This window comes from Zalophus californianus, chromosome 9, assembly GCF_009762305.2.
Source record: "Zalophus californianus isolate mZalCal1 chromosome 9, mZalCal1.pri.v2, whole genome shotgun sequence".
NCBI classification, from domain to species: domain Eukaryota; kingdom Metazoa; phylum Chordata; class Mammalia; order Carnivora; family Otariidae; genus Zalophus; species Zalophus californianus.
This window is the reverse complement of record NC_045603.1, coordinates 47,339,400-47,357,483: the sequence shown is the minus strand read 5'-3', so window position 1 is coordinate 47,357,483 and position 18,084 is coordinate 47,339,400. Positions and strand designations below refer to the sequence as shown.

Here is an 18,084-nt window from a genome sequence, read left to right as displayed (position 1 = left end):
ATTGCCTTCTCTGCCCCCAGTCACATGGCCTGCCACACACCGGATCGCAGTCTGTCCTTAAGACAGACCACCAAGTGGCTGAGTTAAACATTCATAGCAACTAAATGAGATCACTGCCAGGCAAGATAATCAACTGTTGGGTAACTGGCTGCCACAATGGCAAAACCCACCAAATGATCACATTTTGGTTGATTTGTTGAAACTGGCCGCAGTTTCTGGTTTGGGAAGGGGGCAGTGTGGGTTGTGGAATAAGGAGTTATTATGGAGTCAGCTCAAACTGGGTTGGAATTTTTACTGAGCCTCCTATCAGCTGGATTGCCTTGGACTCTTAATCTCTTTGACCTTGAATTTCCTTATCTGTAAAATGAAGAGATAAGAAAGCCTACTTGGTAGACTGTTGCAAATATTCCAGATAACATATATAAAATTCTGGGGTGCCTGGGTGGCTCAGTTGTTAAGTGTCTGCCTTCAGCTCAGGTCATGATCCCAGGATCCTGGGATTGAGCCCCGCAACGAGCCCTGCATCGGGCTCCCTGCTCCGCGGGAAGCCTGCTTCTCCCTCTTCCACTCCCCCTGCTTGTGTTCCTTCTCTCGCTTTGTCTCTCTCTGTCAAATAAATAAATAAAACCTTTAAAAATATATATATATATATAAAATTCTATCACAGAGCCTGGCACATAGTAGGCAGTTAGTAAAAGGGAGCTAGTTTCTGAGAACCCTTCACTCCATCCTCCCATTGCTGTCAGGTGATACCTGAAAAAATACTATTTTTATTTTGCCTTTTTCTATTGGCAATCTCCTATCCAAACATGTCTGCCCAGTCCATTCATTCTCATACAAATGATCCTTGCTTACTCTTGCCTGAGTTTTCCCTAGCCTGGAAAGTCCTCCTCTTTTGCCTCTGTTTATCCAAATTGTTCCTATGTTTTTATTTGCTTTGTTTTGTTTTTTAAACCCAGCCCAAGTCCTAATTCCTTCTTTAGGGGATGCCTGACTCACTGACATCCCACTCTCTTTGGTAATGGTTCCTCACTCTAAGTCATACCAGGATTTCTTCTGTGCTAATCTTTTCAAGAGCAGATGGTAAGGTCCTTGGTGCGAGGATGGTATTACAAATTATATCTATATCTACCATGGTAGTCAGTCTAAGGCTGACCGCATAATAGACTCTCACATTTCTGTGTACAGATACAGCATTATCACCTCCATATTGATTTTATTTGATGAGTAAGTACCTGCAATAGTCATGCGTTTGTTGGACCCAGGACACAGCTTTGAATGAAACAGAAGTCAAATCATCTTTTAAAATCTTTCTTAGAATTCAATTAAAGAATCACAGAAACACCCTTTTCAAGCTGTAAGTGTCCTACAAAGTCATCTAAATCTGACTCTTGTTATTTTACAGTTGAGAAAACCGAGAACAATAGAGATGAAATGACTTGTCCACCACAGCCAGTTCAGGCGAGATCCAAAAGGGCAAGCTGGGTTTCTGACTCTCAGGCAGTGACACAAGAAGGGGACAGTTCCAGGAATGTCTAGCACTGAGATGTACACACAATTAAGTGGGTACTCGTAATGGTTAATTGAATGTGTCAACTTGACTGGGCCATGGGCTGCCCAGATATTTGGTTAAATATTATTCTGGGTATGTCTGTGAGGGTTATTTCTTTTTTTTTTTTTAAAGATTTTATTTATTTATTTGAGAGAGAGAGAGAATGAGAGATAGGAAGCATGAGAGGGAAGAGGGTCAGAGGGAGAAGCAGACTCCCTGCTGAGCAGGGAGCCCGATGTGGGACTCGATCCCGGGACTCCAGGACCATGACCTGAGCTGAAGGCAGTCGCTTAACCAACTGAGCCACCCAGGCACCCGAGGGTTATTTCTGAATGAGATTAGTATTTGAATTGGTAGAATGAGCAAAGCAACTTGCCCTCCCCAATGTGGGTGGGTCTCATCCAATCTGTTGAAGGCCTGAATAGAACAGAAGGTGGGGTAAAGGAGAATTTATTCTCTGCCTGACTGTCTTCAGGCTGGGATGCTGGTCTTCTCACAGAATGAAAATTGTACCATCAGCCTCTTGGTTCTCAGGTCTTTGGATTCAGGCTGGAACTGCACCATTGGCTCTCCTGGGTCTTCAGCTTGCCAACCACAATCTTGGGACTTCTCAGCCTCCATAACCACAGGAGCCAATTCCTTATAATAAATCATATATATATAATCTCCTATTAGTTCTGTTTCTCTCTGGAGAACCCAGACTAATACAGTATTCAGTAATGAATGTGGGCAGTTGATATTTTCACAGTTCAATAGTGAGGAGGCACCAGACTTGTGAATCCCAACACCCTGTAATTGAGTTCTAATTCTGACTTGTGTGTTTTCCCCAGGGCCATGTAAACCATCTGAATCTCTGTCCTCTGGTTGTAAAATAGAAAAAGGAAATGGGGCTTGGTGTGGCTACAGGGGAGGCCACGGCAGGGAAAATGGTGTGAGAGGAGAAGCCTAAGAAGCTGCAGTGAGCTAGAGCCACCAGAGTAATGGAGGGTAAAGTTCCAGTCACAGCACTGAGAAGCGATCCATTGAAGAAGCTGCAGACCTCCCAAAAAAGCCTACAAAGATCTCCAAGTTTGGATTTGCCATAGATAGACGACAAAGAAAGCCTTAGCCATAGCCACCAAACTTGGATCAAGTAAGCCGAAAGAAACTGTTCCAACTCTTGCCCCCAAACCCTGTCAGTAGCAGCAGATTTTAATGAAGATGAAGATAGTGAACCAGAGGAAATGCCTCCAGAAGCAGAGATGAGGATGAAGAATACTGGAAGGGATACACGAACATCAGCAGGCCCAAACTCCTTCAGTGAAGGAAAGCATGGTTTTTCTGATAGCCAGAAGCTATGGGAGCGAAATATGAAATCTCATCTTGGAAATGTCCATGACCAAGACAGTTAAATGATATGTTTTGAAAATGGGGTGTGGGGTGGGTATAAAGTTAAAAGAAACAGTTTCCTTTTTTAAAGAATGGTAGAAGACTATCTTTGGAGCTGCTTTTTTTTTTTTTTTTTTCCTTTAAGATTGAGTGGTTGGGGCACCTGGGTGGCTCAGTTGGTTAAGCATCTGACTTCAGCTCAGGTCATGATCTCAGGGTCCTGAGATCAAGCCCCGCATCAGGCTCTGTGCTCAATGGGGAGTCTGCTTCTCCCTCTGCTCTTCCCTCTCCCTCTGCCCCTCCCCTTACTCTCTCTCTCAAATAAATAAAATCTTTTTAAAAAAGATTGAGTGGTACACTAATAAATGAGAGTTTTAAATTTAAAAAAAAGAAGAAAAAGAAAGAAAGAAAGAAAGAAAAAGAAAAAAAGAAGAAAGAAAGAAGAAAGAAAGAAAGAAAGAAAGAAAGAAAGAAAGAAAGAAAGAAAGAAAGAAAGAAAGAAAGAAAGAAAGAAAGAAAGAAAGAAAGAAAAAGGAAATGGGACTAGACATACATGCCTTGCCCCTCACCAGGTTGGTATCAGGCTTCAAAGAGATAAAGGATATAAAGGTTTTTTACACATAAAAATTATTATTAAGATGTTGTCAGCTTTTCTGAGTGACTTTTAAAAATATCAAAGGAAGGGTGGTGCCTGGGTGGTTCAGTCGTTAAGCGTCTGCCTTCGGCTCAGGTCATGGTCCCAGCTTCCTGGGATCGAGCCCCGCATCGTCGGGCTCCCCGCTCAGCGGGAAGCCTGCTTCTCCCTCTCCCACTGCCCCTGCTTGTGTTCCCTCTCGCACTGTGTCTCTCTCTGTCAAATAAATAAACAAAACCTTTTAAAAAAAATCACAGGAAGGCCACACATAAATGCTGTTGGCTTCCCAAGCTAGCATCTTTAGGAGAGAAATAAGAAAGCTGGTAGATGGACACTTTGCTGAGGAAGGATTTTGTAAAGTAAAGTAATTACTCCTAATTAAGCAGCAAATACAAATCAGATTTGTGGGGCTAAAAAGTATTCTGGTAACTTGCTTGTTTCATCTATTTTCCTTCAGTAGGAGCACCATGAAGCCATTTAAGGCAAAGAAAAAGAAAGAAAGAAAGAAAGAAAGAAAGAGAGAAAGAAAGAGAGAAAGAAAGAGAGAAAGAGAGAAAGAAAGAGAGAAAGAGAGAAAGAAAGAGAGAAAGAAAGAGAGAAAGAAAGAAAGAAAGAAAGAGAAAGAAAAAAGAAAGAAAGAGAAAAGGAAGGAAGGAAGGAAAGAAGGAAAGAGAGAGAGAAAGAAAGAAAGAAGAAAGAAGGAAGGAAGGAAGGAAGGAAGGAAGGAAGGAAGGAAGGAAGGGAGATTTGGAGCTTTTTGTGTATAGTGGACTTCCCTTGCCCTGGGGAGGAATACTCACAAATGCTTGGGACATTTGCTTAAGTGCATAGATAAGCTTTTAGAAAGGGCTGATATTAAGTCTTCTGCTAGGGTTTTCCTTGTTATTTTAAAGAGATAAGACATTTTTATAGCAATGGGTTTTCATTCTAGTTTATGACATTCTAAGGCATCTCCAAAATCTCTAAACCAATTACTTTTTATTTACTTTATGGCTAAAAAATAAGTAGAGCTCACAGAGTACTTTTAGCAAACAGGTAAGATTGAAGGGTTTCAAGGTCAAACAACTCATTCGTGTGATTCCAAGAATACTGAGGCTTACAGCTCAGTATTGACTGAATGATGGTGTGCAATAGAGTGCATGCAAAACAGAAACAGCAGGTAACAGAAAGCGCCAGACTGAAGTCAGAGTTTGGGGAAGGACTGAGCTAAGATCTACAACATCTGTGGCCGATAGAAGTAAAGAGCAAGTGAGGGTTCCCTAATTGTAGATAATCCAGACTTGGCTGGAGAGCACAGTTATCTGTGCTCAGAAACTATCAAGTGAATTTCCAGGAATCAAGTGGCAATAAAGAAAGCCATCACCAGAGAAATGGGTGTTGGGTGAGGAAAATCTAGAGCAGTGAGTCTCAATTCTGGCTGTACAATGAACCACTGGGGAAGATTTTTTTTTAATCATGTTATCAGTCCATCATCCCTTTAGACTCTGATTTAATTGGTCTGAGGGTCCAAGTCCTTCTGTGTGTGCTTGTGTATGTGTGTTGTTCTGTTTTAAAGTTTCTCAGTTAATTTTACCGTGTAGCCAGCATTGAGAACCACTGGTCAAGTTTAGTTGCGACTCCTAAGCACTAACATGCTTAACTGGCATAACTATGAGTGTTTAACTGCTAAAACTAGGGTCATTCTCTAGGCCAATCCCTTTCCAGACAGTTACTCTGACTAAATAAGTTAATATACAGGTGCTGTTGACTCCACTCTGACCTAAGTGAAGTACCATCCTTGCACCTGGGCAAGCAAAGCTGGGAAGCTGGGCCCCACACTTCCTCTTTCTTTGTAGCGCCTTCCTCAAAATTTTCTAGTCCCCATCCGGTGCATGGGACTCAAGGCTAGCCCATGATTTGTGTGGATCCTAGTCCCCATTTCTATAATTTGGGGCACTTTCCAACACCATACCCCCCAATAGACCCCCAACCAGAGGGGTTGACCAGGTGCCCCAAAGAGCTCTGGTATCTATATCTTTGGAGTCACCTTGGAAGCCCATGAATGGCTCCAGTTTCAAGAGGACAGATAGTAACTATATGGCCCCACTGGCCAGCAGGCACCTTGCCCCTTGCAATCATGTGAAATTGGGCCACTGGAATGGTGCTGACACACTGATACCAAGTGACTCAAATTGGGCCATCTACCCAGAAGTGGTCCTGCCCAAGAGAATCTTAACTCATTCCCTTGAAATAAATCCTGCTATCTTCCTGAGTCCCCTTATAGTTTCTCCTTTCACCAGCTTCCCCCAAACCAAATTCCTTCTGGTACCTCATCCTCTGCAGAGTCTGGATTTCTTGCCTCTAATTCCCGGTGTCCTCATGACTGAGGCACTAATATCAGCTGATGACTATCTTGAATGTCAACTATATACAAAGATCTTCCAGATATTGCATTAAGTCCCACTGATTGCCTGTCTTGAGTCCTAGATACCCAGGATTTTGGATTCAGTAGGAACAACTGGCTAATGCTATTTCCCCTCCCATCTCTTTTACCTCCTTCTCCCATGTAAGCTGATGTCCCCAATTCAATCTTGAACACATGTGTCCCCCTGGTTCCCGTGTTCAGACTTGCAGGCTTAACTGTGAATCAGCTTCCATTCCTGTCCTGGCCTCCGGTCTACATGGATTGTCCCTATCAAAGACCATAATTATGGCAGATGCTGTAAAATTCTTGCTAGAGCAAGAACAAGCATCAGAATATGGACAGTGCTAGGTTTCCCAAAGCAGGAAAAATGGAAAAGGAAAAAAACAAAATAACTGTTTTCTGCTGAAATAGCTGATATTTGCTGAAGTTATGGCCCAAAGTAGTGATGATAGCAGGTAACATTTATTAGTCATTTACTCAAAAATAATTTCTGACACTAAAAAAACAAAACAAAACAAAACTTTTTACACAACTGAGTGCTTACCATATTCCAAGTACAACCCCATGAGTTGGGCATTCTATCATTATCCCTATTTTTCAGATGAGGACACAAAGGCAAAGAAAGGCTAAATAATTTGCTTATTGTCAAATGGACAGTCAGTAGTAGATCGGAAGTAGGAGACCCGTCTGCCTAACACAGACCCTGTCTGTTACCTCCTGATGAGATTTACTTTAAAGATTTAGTTATTTATTTGAGAGAGAGAAAGAGAAAGAGAGAGGGAGCGGGAGATGCAGAGGGAGAGAAAGTCTTAAGCAGACTCCTCGCTGAGTGTGGAGCCCAATGCCTGGCTCTGTCTCACGACTCTGAGATCACAACCCTGAGATCGTGACCCTGAGATCACGACCTGAGCCCAAACCAAGAGTCAGATACTCGACAGACTGCGCCAACCAGGCGCCCCCTGATGAGTTTTACTTTAAAAAGGCAACTTTCCTAACACTTATACCAAATAAACTGAATATTTGAAGGATGGTGTTTTCCTTTTCTACTTAAAGACGCAAACCCATAGGGTCAGTGAGAATTCTCAGAGAAGAAAGAGTCTAGTGATACATGCAGCAAAATTGAGAATGAATTGTGCATTTAACTAAGAAAATTTCTGATAGACATTAGTTTTTTATTATTATATAGAGATGTTTAAAATACATATTAATAATTTATTTTTCTTTTGAATATTAAATTCATTTGTGTGTCAGATGTTTTATTGTTCTGGCAACTGATGCCTTTTTAAGATAAGGCTCCCAACTATCATCCTGGCAGGCTTATTTCTAAAAAGAAATTCAAGAATGATATTGAAGCATATTCCCATCTTCCTTCTTCCCTTATACCTATTCTCCCATATTATCCTCCCACTTGAACTTGGAATTAATCAAAATGTATCTGAATTCTAAGATCAAGTAGCAATGGGAAAAAGTGACTTATTTTTCCAAGTCTGAAAGCCTGACGTTTATCTTTCCATCCATGGTAGCACATCCGGTCTCAGGCAGACTCCCTCCGTGATTTATTTATGTAATTTAAGGATTCCTGAGAATTCCCATTACTGAATAGTCAGTTAGGAGTTTGTTATTTTTCCAATCTAAAAAATTCCATAGTGGAACATTGAAACAGACTGAAGGAGAAGAGTGTCACTAAAGAACACTCTGTTGTAGATTCTAGATGATATCATTTGTTTAGTAACATGAATCAGCACAAGAATCACTTTGGACATAGTACAGAGAACAAAAAATGAGCTATTTTCTTCATATAACAACACGGTAGCAAGAGGACGAAAATCTTCTTATGGCTGCTACCTAATGGTTGAGCAAAGTATCTAAATATGTAGGTTGATTATTTCTGAATGAATATGTAATGTTATTATATTATTTTATTATTATGTTTATTATGTTATTGTTGATGTAAACACAAATTTATTATTTGATGTTTCAAGAAATCTGGTGGATTTTTTTGAAGTCATTTTTGATGGACATATCATGTGAGAATTTTATATACTTCTGAACTTCGGCCAGCATTGATAGGCTGATAACAATTGAACTACTACTTCAACTTGCTAAGCAAGACTTCCCTTGCTCTAAAGGCAAGTGCACTCTGTGTCTCTTACTGCCCTCTATCGGCTGGAGCAAGACGTGCTGACTTCGGTGGAATTGTTGATTCAGGGACCTAAGGATCTGTTTCTAGTAATATATGTGCAAGGCACTTCATACAGGTTACCCTCCAAAACACTTTGGTCTTCAGATTTGACACTAAGATTAATTGGCAACTACCATAGAGCGCAACTACCTGAAAATATTTCTAGGGATGAACCCAGAACAACACCAGCAGATGCATCATTTCTCACAAACTCCTAATTTTGCAAATAAGCGGTAGAAGCTAGACTCCACACAAATCTGAGTTCAAAGTTTGTGTTTGTCCCACATTACCGTGCTGCTTCTCTTTCATATAATTAAAGCAGGTGTGAGCTCCTCCTACCACTTTGTTTCTTCTGTCTAGAACTCTTTCACATTCCTAGGTTAAAGAAACAACTTTGGTAACTACTCATCTTTCATAGTGGGATGCCACTAAATAATTTTTAACGCTGGTAAAACTACAAATAGGAGATTATATGGAGGTAACAATCAGGAAAATAATGGGAGGAATAATTTAAAGTGGTTATCTAATGGAGTGGGGCTGGGAATGGGGTGAGAAAGGAGACAAGAGTCTTTTACTTTGACTTTAGACTCTCTTGTATTGTTTAATATTTGTACATGTGTATGTATCAATTTTATAATTATCTTTCTAAACTTTTAAGTCTTTCATAGTTAGTGTAGTTCAGAGACACCTGAAGAATAATTTCTGTGCCAGGGGAATGGTATGGTGTTGCGGTAGGTATATTAGTTAGGGTAAGCTAGTTGCTATAATGAATTAATACCCAAATGTATAATGGCCCAAACACCATAGAAGTTTTTTCTCTCTCTCAGAGCAAGGCAGTTACAGGTGGGTGAGATGGGGCTGGAGGAGGAGGAGGGAGAGATGGTGTGTTGCACACAGTTATTCAGGGACCCAGAAGGCAGAGGCTCTGCTATCTTCAACATATGGTTTCAAAGGTCGCCTGAGAATCAACATCAAGCCAACAAAAGGGAAAAGAACATGGAGAAGTATGCATGGGAAGGTATTTATGACCAGGCCTGGTAGTGGTACACAATTACTTCAGCTCACATTCCATTGGCTGGAACTCAGTCAGTTGGCCACACCTAATTGCAAGGAAGGCTGGGAAATATGGGCCAGCAGAATGCCCAGGAAGAAGAGAACGTGGATTTTTGGTTAGCAGATAGCAGTCTGTCACAAAAGATAACATATTTACTTCTAGGGTTCCTGCTTCTGGGGACCCACAATCATGTCTAAAGAGAGTTGAATTAAAGCCTTTCCCCAAAGAGAGGATGTAGAAGATGGTTTGGGCACATCTCCTTAGTCCACCTCTGATGTCAGCTGAAATTGAACAGTTCCCATGCTCACCGCCAGTGTCCCACATTGAGACCCCTATAACTCTTAGCTCTTCTGCCTCTGGGGTTTTTCTGAAGCCACAGAGTTCCTTTATTCCTTGTGCAGAACAGCCCAAAAGTACAGGGAAATTAACATCCTGGGGACAAACCTCAATCAATGGTGGACAGAGTAGGTGGATTCTAAGGCACATACTACATACATGGATTTTCAGAAAGTTTCCACTGCAGCTGAGCTCCTGTCACTTGGTGGTAACCAGCCTAATAATGAACCACTTACTGACCTTTTCCTCCTGCCCTGTGACACTCTGCTTGCTCCTCATTCTTGCTTCCTCAAGTCACCGTCCAAATAAACTAATTGAACTCAAGTCCTCGTCCAGGCTCTGCTTTGGGGGAAGAATGACCCAAACTAAGACCGAAAAGTTAAATGCTTCTCTTGGCTTCTCTAGGAAGGGAACTCTAGGAATTTAAGAACCCACCCTGAGGAAGGACTGGGGAAGGATTTATTCTCTATTTCAGAGTCCTAGGCTAGAATCTGTAGAAGGTGTTGCTGGCGCAGTTTGGAAGTCTACATAACAGATACCCGGCTTCCCCCAAACACCTGGTAACATTCTCTCACAGGGGGAATTGCACACTTGACAGAATAAGGCCCCCTTTGGGACTGCAAGAGCCATAAGTCTAAGTGATTTGTTTGCAAGAAACAGAAATCCTTTCAAGGTAGCTTAAGGAAAGAGTTTCATTATGAGAACTCAAGGCACTTCCAAGGAACTCAGTGCAAGAAGTACAGTCAGGCCTATGGTAACCAGAAATCATTGAGCAGCTATTCTCTGTCTTTCTCCGTCTTTCTGGGACAGTGTGTTCTCTCAACTCTGCTGTCCACTTCTGTCTCTGAAGTCTGGTTTCTGGACGAGGCTTTTAGTTTCTGTTCCTCCATAGCATCATATTTCTTTTTTTTTTTTAAGATTTACTTATTGATTGATTTGAGAGAGAGAGTGTGTATGCGAGTGGGGGGAGGGGCAAAGGGAGAGAGAAAAGCAGACTCCCCACTGAGCACAGAGCCTGAGTCAGGGCTCAGTCCCACAACCTGAGATCATGACCTGAGCTGCAACCAAGAGTCAGACGCTCAACCAACTGAGGCACCCAGGCGCTCCCCATAGCATCTTATTTCATGTGGCTTTGCATCAAAAAATGCACCAACCATAGCTCAAATACTGCATAACCATCATCGAGTGCCTACCTCTGCAGCTGGGGCTTGGTATATGGGAGGGTTGGAGAGATGGAAGTCAAACTAGAAAAAGAAGTTGGTTATGGCAGGGAAGTTAAGATGGATATAGTTTTGAGGTGGAAAATTTGGGGCAGAGTGACCTCAGCAGAAGGGATCAATTTTCTTCATTAAAGTCCAAAGCAGGTTAGAAAGGGAACTGGAGAAGGTGTGAGGGCAAATGTTTAAGGTGGAAGGCAAAATTAAGGCGAGTTATAGCACAAGTATTAGCGAGCTGCTGGGCCATGCCGAGGAATGTATGCATCTACAGCTACAAGTGATAGAATGCCCAAGTGTGGCTTAAACAATGAGAATATTTAATAATGTCACATTCGAAACCTGGAGATGGGCTGTTCCAGAATTGGATAATAAAGGAGCTTGAAGGTGTCAGGGCTCTGGGTTGGCTTCTCTGTCATTCTCTGGGTATTACTCTAAGACTGCTTTAATACCAAATATCACATGCTCCCATGTACAAGGCAGAGTTTTTCTTTGAAAGTCTCCCTTTTATCAAGAAGTAACACCTTTCCCAGATGTCTACAGCATGTCTCTTCAGGTACCATTGCCTAGAATGGGGTCATGTACCTAATCTCTAATCAATTACTTGCAAAGGAAAATTTCACAACAACAGGGAATTTACCCGTTTTATTCATGGTGGATCTCAGAACTGAGAATATGTTTGGTACACAGTAAGGACTCAATAAATATTTGCTGAATGAATGGATTACCATGACTGGCGTGTATCAATCTGCAATTCCTCTCCTGAGGCTGGGGCCATAGCACATCTTCCCTGAGCATATTCTGCCCCATAACTATACCCCATTTGACTTTGACCCCTGTTTCACACCACCCACAAGATGGATTGTCCAACTAAATAAAAAGGTAAACAATAAAACTTCTAGAAGAAAACATAGGAAAATATGTTAATGACTATAATGATCTTTTGATGTGTTAAATTGACTGAGCTATAGTCCCCACTCATTCAATCAGACACTAATCTAGATATTGGCATTTTATAGATGTGATTAAAGTTTAAAATCAGTTGACTTTAAGTAAGGGAGATATCCTAGAAAATGTGGATGAGCCGGATTCAATCAGTGGAAGTTCTTAACCAGGACTCAAAGAACAAGATTATAAAAGAGAAAAACTTGATAAATTGTACTTCGTTAAAAGATGCCATTAAAAGAATAAAAAGACAAGTCACACACTGGGAGAAGATATTCACAACACATATTTCTAACAAAAGACTTATGTTCAGAATATGTAAATAACGCCTACAAATCAATAAGAAAAAAGGGGTACCTGGGTGGTTCAGTTGGTTAAGCACCTGACTCTTGACTTTGGCTCAGGTCATGATTTCAGGGATGTGAGATGGAGCCCTGCGTTGGGGTCTGCGCAGGACATGGATCCTGCTTAAGATTCTCTTCCTCCACCCCCCCGAAAAAGAAAAAAAAATGAACAACCTAACCAAAAGTGGACATACCACTCGAACAGGCATTTCACAAAATAAGACAACCAAACATCCAATATGCATACGACAAAGTGCTCAGCAATATTACTCACTAGGAAAATGTAAATTTAAAACCGTAATGAAATACTACCAGACACCAAGCAGAATGACTGGATTAAGAGGACTGACAGTGCCAAATGATGGCAAATATGTGGAAGAACTGAGATTCTTTACATTGCTGATGAGAGTGTAAAATGTTATATCTACTTCATAAGCCAACTTGACAGTTTCTGCTGAAGCTAAACACTGCCAACCCTATGATAGCAATTCCAGTTCTAGGAATTTACTCAAGAGAAACGAGTACCTATGCCCACAAAGAACGTGCTTAAGAATGTCCATCACAGCTTTATTTGTATTAGCCAAAGTGGAAACAACTCCATGACAGTTAACAGAAGAATAGATAAATAAGTTGTGGTATATGCATGAAATAAAATACTACACAGCGATTAAAAAAAGAACAGACTACTGGTACATGCAACAACATGAAGAATCTCATAAATATTAAACTGAGTGGAAGAAGACAATTTAAGAGAAAACGTTTCCACTTATACAAAGTTTAAGAACAGTCAAAACTAGTCAATAATGATAGAACTGAGAATAGTGATTACCTCCCCATGGTTTGGGGTACAAACTGGGAAGAAGTGAGAAGGAATCTTTTGAGGTGCTGGGAATTTTCTACATCCTGATCTGTGTGGTGGTGACACAAATGTGTGTACAATAATTCATCAAGCTATGCACTTAGGTTTGGTGCTTTTGGTGTATATGTATTGTCCCTCCCTAAAAGTTACCAAAAAAGAAAAAACCCCTGGGAGTTCTATTCCCAAGGAACCATTGGGTAAGCAATGAGTACGCCCACCCTAGGGGGGTCTAAGAACAGAAGTTTCTACTCTTCCTACAATACCTCAAGTGCATTCCCCCCACTGAGCCTCCAAAGAAGGAGGGTTTCAGGAGCACTCTCTTAGGACATCTATCTGGGAGCCTGGTGGAGTTAGAGTTCTGGGAGCTCAGAATTCTAGTTAATATTCCTCTGATTTTTACTTGGGTTGGTGCAGTGGTGTATAAAAGGAATGCAGAAGGATCAGATGGGATTTCTTCAAATTTAAACCAGTGCCTAAAATTCAATTTCATGAACATTGTAGGACACCTGGATTTTTACTGTCAGAACCAATAAAGAAGAGAGATCTGGAGACATAATTATTTATGGTCAGCACAAATTTGCACAAATCTCAGTTGATAACTGGGAGGTTTCCCTTTCTTCCTGCTAGTATCATCCTAAGACTACATTGAAATTTATAGTTTCTAAGGTTGGTACCCAGGAACATCTCCTCATGTATTCCATTTGGCTACAAGCCTTAATTTAAATAAAGCAGCAGGTGAAGGCTTTCTGCTATCAAAATTATGCAAAGCCTGTTCTAAATTACTTCCTCCAAAATATAGAGCCATCTGTTTGTTAAACATTCCATTTAAACTTTATGCCTATTTCTTCCTTAAAATATGTCAGAGTGAGGATTTCTGGATTGATACTTTATACAAGATTCAACAGAGTTGCAAGCACAAATACTCTACTATTACTTAACAGGAAAAAATGATCAAAAATAACAGGTGAAAGGGATTAAGAGTACACTCATTGTGATGAGCACTGAGTAATGTATAGAATTGTTGAATCATTATATTGTACATCTGAAACTAATATAACACCGTATATTAATTATACTTGAATAAAAAGTATATCATAATAGATTATTAGTGACCTTTCTTGAAATGAAATGGGTATGACTTTAAAACTTAAATAAATGAATTATAAAGTTGATTTTTCCTGTTTGTTTTTAATTTACCTCTTCTTTGCCTTTACTCCTTTACTCTAGGCAAAGTTTCCTGAACACAGTATTAATTCCTAGCTATTGGTTCTTATACAAAAGCTGCATTTTAACATCTTAGCAAGTATCAGTATCTGTCTTCAGATAGATCTAGCTCCCGGAAAACCAGATAACTGTATTGAAGGGCCTAAAGCAGGAATCTATTCTTCCCCCTTCCCACACTTTCCTTTTAACTGCTCTTTGAATGATAGAAAACCATTGGGTGATCTGGCTGAATTCCTTCCCTGCTGGAGATATAAACTAGGAATGGCTTTCATGTTCAAAACTGGGCTTGTCATGGAAGCATTATGCAGTTTTTTCTGTCTGTGGTGAGTGATTGGAAAAAGCTTCTTTGAAAATCTTCCATGCTAAGTCACTTTATCTACATTCTATGATTAAAAAAAAAAAACAAACTTGAAAGGCTTCCATTTATTCACGTATTAAAGGCTCAGAATTGGGTCCTTAAGAAAAATCCTATCTTAGGGACGCCTGTGTGGCTCAGTCGGTTAAGCGTCTGCCTTTGGCTCAGGTCATGATCCCAGGGTCCTGGGATCGAGTTCCACATCAGGCTTCCTGCTCCGCGGGGAGCCTGCTTCTCCCTCTGCCTCTGCCTCTCTGTCTCTCATGAGTAAATAAATAAAATCTTTAAAAAAAAAGAAAAATCCTATCTTGGTTATTGGTATTCCCTTGGTGGACCTTTGAAATGAGGAGGATGTGGCAGATTGTATTTGACAAAAATGTCTGCAACAATATTTCTGGTCCCACACGTTCTTCCAAACCCTGCCACTTCCCCATCTATGTCTCCTGGAGTTTATTTCCTCTCCTCTTGAAACTGGGCAGATTTTTGTGCATTCCTCAATGAATAGAATGTTGTAGAAATGACAGTGCATGACTGACCTTCAAGGCTAGGTCAAAAAAAGATGATATGACTTCCATCTCGTTCTCTGTCTCTCTCTCTCTCTTTCTCCCCTCCGCCGAGCCCCTGTGTGAGAAGTCCAGCTATTTTGAACCCGTGTTGTGGGGAAAACATGTGGAGAGACCACACAGAGTTGCCCAAGGAGCCTCAATGTCCCAGCCCCCAGCTGATCAACTCTTCTTATCCTGGTACCAGACGTGTGAGTGAGCAGGCCTTCAGATGATTCCAGCCCCAGTCACTGTCTATAACTGCATGAGGAAAGTTGAGCAAGAACTGCCTAGCTGAGCCCAGTCAACCCCTATAACCATGAAAGATAATAATAATGGTCATTGTTGTTTTAAGCCAAAGTTTAAAGATAGTTTGCTAGGCAGCAATAGATAACCAAAACAGAGGGTAGCTAGTCATCCATCCTGAAGGTTTTGGTTAGATACCTCCATTTTCATAAAAGCTTGTAAAAAAATTTTAATCTGATTACAATAGTATATGTTGCTACTCTGAATGAACAACATAGAACAAGGATTTTTCAGGTCTTGAAAGAAGATACTAACTCCAATGGTCTGTTCCCAACCCCTATGAAAGGTCTGGTTCAGAGAGGGGATCTCAATGGGGAAGTGTTGAAGGACTAGCAATCCTCTGGGTTTCTGAGATCTATTTTTTTTTATTTAGCTAAAATTTTAGAAAGTTTTAGTCTTAAACCATATTTCCTTGGTCTCCTATAAAATTACTTCCATGCGTTGTACTATAGGACAAACCTCAGGTTTTCATGCTATAAGACACAACTTTTAAAAAGCCCTATAGGATTTGCTATAAGAATATCACTGAGAGGCACCTGGGTGGATCAGTCAGTTGGGTGTCTGCCTTTGGCTTGGGTCATGATCTCAGGGTCCTGGGATCGAGCCTCATGCCAAAGCCCCCTTTTCAGTGGGAAGTCTAATTCTCCCTCTGCCACTTCCCCAGCTTATGCTCTCTGTTTCTCTCTCTCAAATAAATAAATAAATAATAAAAAAAAGAATATCATTGAGGACATCGTTTACTACATCACTCAATGTCCCAGATATAAAGTTCCACACCAGAAATTTATTTTAGAGCTAAGTTCCAGGAAAAGCTTGAGAAACTAGAATGTTTTGCCTTTATAGTCAAGAGAATCATTTTTGGCCTTCATTTTTTTCAGCAGAAAACTCAGATCTGAATCTGTGGCTCAGATAATTATGCGGAGCCCTATTGCTTGCATAACTCATTCTACTCCGCTGACTTGTCTTTGCCTAATGCATGTTTTTAATGATCCTGGCTTTATTTATTATTTACATTTTCTATTTGATCTTATGTATTCTTATAAGCTTTTTCAAATCCCTTGTGGAACAAAACATAATAGAAATAAAGTGAGAAGTAAATGAATATATAAGTAAATTACCCTTCTGAGACATCACCAAATTATAAACCTCCCACTGGCTTAATGATTCATACATTTACTTCACAAATATGGATTAAGCATCAACTATGAGCCAGGCATTGTATTAGGGAGGGTCAGAGCTGGAAAGATTTTTAATTTTTTTAGAAGATTTGTTTATTTATTTGAGAGAGAGAGAGAGAGAGAAAGAGAGAAAGGCAAGGAGAGGGAGGGGCAGAGGGAGAGGGAAAGAGAGTCCCAAGCGGACTCTGCGCTGAGCACGGAGCCGGACGCGGGGCTCAATCCCAAGACCCTGAGATCATGACCGGAGCCAAAACCGAGAGTCGGCCACTTAACCGACTGTACCACCCAGGTGCCCCTGAAAAGATCTTTTAAAAAAAAAAACCACAGTCCTTGCCCTCAGGGAAATAGAATGCCTAATACTGACCTCTTTGAGGTTCCATTAGTCATCATAAAGCCAGAGCTCCTAAGCTTTTTGGTAAATAAGTCCGGGGGCCGGGGGTGGGGGCGGAGGAGGGGAGGGCTCTGGGAAGGTAGATAATAAATGAATACTCACCGGGGCGCCTGGGTGGCTCAGTCCATTAAGCGGCTGCCTTCGGCTCAGGTCATGATCCTGGGGTCTTGGGATCGAGCCCCACATTCAGCTCCCCGCTCAGCGGAGAGCCTGTTTCTCCCTCCCCATCTGCCTGCCACTCTGCCTACTTGTGCTCTCTCTCTTTCTGTCAAATAAATAAATAAAATCTTAAAAAAAAAAAAATGAATACCCACCTTCAGGTTCCTGGCCAGGAACTTCAACGCACTACCATCTCAAAAACTCCTTCCGGTTTTGGAGAAATGGTTGGCCACATTTGCCCCTCAGACCCCGATCGCCACTTGTACACTAACCGATTCATTTCTCCCCTGTGACACCAACACTTGTAACTCCGGTTTGCGACTCGGCTGCTGGTTTCACTTCTTTAATCAGGTCATCGATCTTTGTTTGTACCAGTTGGGTAAACTTTTACACCCGTCTCTCAGGACACACCAAGGTCCTCCAGCTCCGCAAATTCTCGGTTTCTCCTGCCAAGGATGGCAATAAATCTGATCTGCCTTGTCAGCCTTAAACTTAACTTCACTTTTTGACCCCTCATTATTTCTGACAGCACTACCTGAACGCCTTCATTTTGGTCTCTGTCCTTTCTTGCCAGTAGGGGGCTCTGTACTCTTGTGTCCGGCAGTCTTCCTACCACTTGGGATATTTTGCGGTCATTTTCTAAGAGAGCTGCCCCTCCCTATCCCAACGTTGGCAAATGCGGCTACTAATTCCATTACCCTAGAATCTAGATTCTAAAGAATATGCTTGATTTATAATGCAAATATTTATAAATATTTTATAATTAAATAATAAATCCCTTCTGCCTTCATGAAACTCCCAGTTCTGGGTACTTTACAATGAAAATAGGCCTATTTTTCTACAGGCCTTTCTCTACGGAGTTTGAACAAACTGTAGTACTCTGAGCTAAATTTAAATAGGTTAAAAATTGCTTTTTTGAAATATTCATATGCTGTCTTCCATTTACCTAATAAGAGATATGTGACCCCAGCTAATTTCCCAGGCAAATTGTCAAAAAGTGTGTGTGGAGTGCCTGGGTGGTTCAGTCAGTTAAGTGT

At 41.0% G+C, this 18,084-nt stretch overlaps 1 long non-coding RNA gene across 6 annotated transcripts in view; it reads right to left on the bottom strand.

Moving 5' to 3' along the window:
• Nucleotides 1-17,595, bottom strand: part of LOC113921301 — a 100,935-nt gene extending 83,340 nt beyond the window's left edge. For 5 of the 6 annotated variants that reach the window (XR_003519627.1, XR_003519630.1, XR_003519628.1 and 2 more), the window contains exon 1: nt 17,203-17,595. This is a non-coding gene — a long non-coding RNA (uncharacterized LOC113921301). Of the gene's footprint in view, nt 1-2,065; nt 2,192-17,202 lie in introns of all 6 variants that reach the window. The other variant, XR_003519631.2, reaches the window with a different exon arrangement.
• Between the last annotated feature and the right edge of the window lie 489 nt (nt 17,596-18,084).